This window comes from Chaetura pelagica, unplaced genomic scaffold (assembly GCF_000747805.2).
Source record: "Chaetura pelagica isolate M959 unplaced genomic scaffold, ChaPel_1.0 scaffold872, whole genome shotgun sequence".
Classification (NCBI taxonomy): domain Eukaryota; kingdom Metazoa; phylum Chordata; class Aves; order Apodiformes; family Apodidae; genus Chaetura; species Chaetura pelagica.
The window spans coordinates 17,442-19,444 of NW_009952388.1; the positions used below are offsets into that span (position 1 = coordinate 17,442).

At 68.1% G+C, this 2,003-nt stretch overlaps 1 protein-coding gene across 1 annotated transcript in view; it reads right to left on the reverse strand.

Annotated features, from left to right (window-relative positions):
• The window catches only part of DQX1 (DEAQ box RNA-dependent ATPase 1), a 12,263-nt gene that overhangs the window by 5,834 nt on the left and 4,426 nt on the right, over nucleotides 1-2,003 (reverse strand). The window lies entirely within an intron of this gene.

Consider the following 2,003-nt stretch of genomic DNA (forward strand, 5'->3'; position numbering starts at 1 on the left):
ACAAAGGCCAAGCCCCAGTGACACAAGCCTCAGCATCTGGAGGAGAAAGGCCGGGTAAGAACATTCAGGAAGGGGGCAGCCAGGGAGGGGCCACCCACATTCCAGAGATGGAGGAGGCTGACTCAGGGTGCAGCCAGTAGGACCAGCAGGGGCATAGCCTTGGGGCACAGCAGGGTCGGGCAGGAGGGGAGCCCCGCACCGGGCTGGCAGTCAACCTGATATCCCAACCCTTCCTACCATGACACCACCGAGTGTCCCCCCGGACAGGGACTGCAGAGCCTGCCCGGAGCAGCACCTTCCCGGGGCTCCCCAGTGCCCAGACCCTCCCGCAGCCCCCATGCTGTGCCTACCTTGCCGCCTTGGTGTGGGCTGGAGGTGGCAGGCGCTGGCTATATAGGGAGCCAGGACCCCTCCCGGACTGTCCCAAGGTGAAGCCAAACCACAGCAGCATCAGAGTTCTTAGAAGAGCAAAAGCTGCTCTGGGTGGAGCTGCTCAGCCCCGAGCCCACCCAGCCTGGCCACGCTGGGACTCACCCTGGGTACTTCCCGGGCTGGGGGGCACCAGGGACCTGCTGTCCTGCCCCACCATGGGCATCGTCAGGGCAGTAAGGAGGGGTCGCAACCCCCCTCCCCACAGCAATAGCAGCTGGGACGTGCTGGAGCCCCTGGTGCTGAGCCCAAGCTGCAGGCTGGCACAGCACCCTGTGACTCAAAGGGCACCTGCAGCCCCCGTGGGTAGGGAGCAGGGGCCAGAGCATGGGAAGAGACCACTGAGGGGAGGGTTTGGAGAGGGGCAGGGCCATGTTTGGCCCTGGCATGGTGGGCTGTGGTGGGTCCTGGCAGAGCCCGGGGTGCTGCACCCCAGCAGGCATCTGGTTGTGTCACCCCTTCTCAAGGCCACGCAGCTGCCCTGGGTGCTTGTCCCACAGGACACTGGGCTGGGGACAAGGGGCAGAGGCAGCCCCAGCCCAGGGCGAGGGGCCGGTGCAGCCCCCACCCCGGGGGGCAGGCGGCCCAGGCTGGGGAGGGGGCGGAGGAGTGAGCTGTGCCCTCTGCTCTTCCTCACGTACTTTCTGGGGTTCCTAGAAAGCGAAGGGGAAGTTCAGGCTCTGCGGAGGCTGCGGGGAGGCCTAGACCTCACCTTTCTGCCTGATCTTCGAGGTGCTGAGGCAGGGACGGGGCAGTGGAGCCTTCTGACCCATTCCTGGGAACAGCAGAACACCCGGGCATGGACTGGGGGATGGAGGGATGGAGGCAAGCAGGGGTGTCAGATGCTGGGACAGAGCAGCCCCGTGCTGAGGGGTCAGTCCTGGGGCAAGAGCTGCAGCACAGCACCGGTACTGGGACCCCTGCCCCCCCCAGGCAGAAGCTCAGCCCTTGGCCCTGCTGCCATGAGAGAAGTTGGAAAGCTGGAGAGGAACCCCAAAATAGGAAAGGGGACCCCGAGGAGTGCGGGGGATAAGGGCACCTCGCCCCGGGGAGGGGCCCGTGGCAGGGAGCAGGGGCCGCGGCCCGTCCAACTGCCCGCCCCCACCCCGGCTGCAGCTTCCCCTCCGTTTCTGCGGAAGAGCCGCGACCGCAGAGAGGAAAACCCGTCCCAAAGGCCAGGGCTGCCCTCGGCGTGGCCGGGGCCCCGGCGCCCTGCCCAAACCGGGGGTGTGAGCTGAACAACACCAGGCGTGCCTCACGCTCAGAAACCTCCCAGCCCACCCTCGCCGGACCCCTCAGCAATCACGGACGCGAGGCCAGGAGCAAAGGTCACAAAACTTTATACAGGAGAGACCCGCGAACGGCCCCTCGGCCCCGGGGGGCTGCTCCCCCGGCGGGGAATGGGGGGCGGGACGGCCAGGCCCGGCAGCCCCCGCCCCATAGCAGCCCCCGCCCCGCCGCAGCCCCCGGGGAAACACGGGGTGAAGGCGCCCGGGCGGGGAGGACCTGCACAAGTGCCCCGGCCCAGCGCTCCCCGAACCGGGCTCTGTCCTCGGGGGCGATGCCGGTGCCGG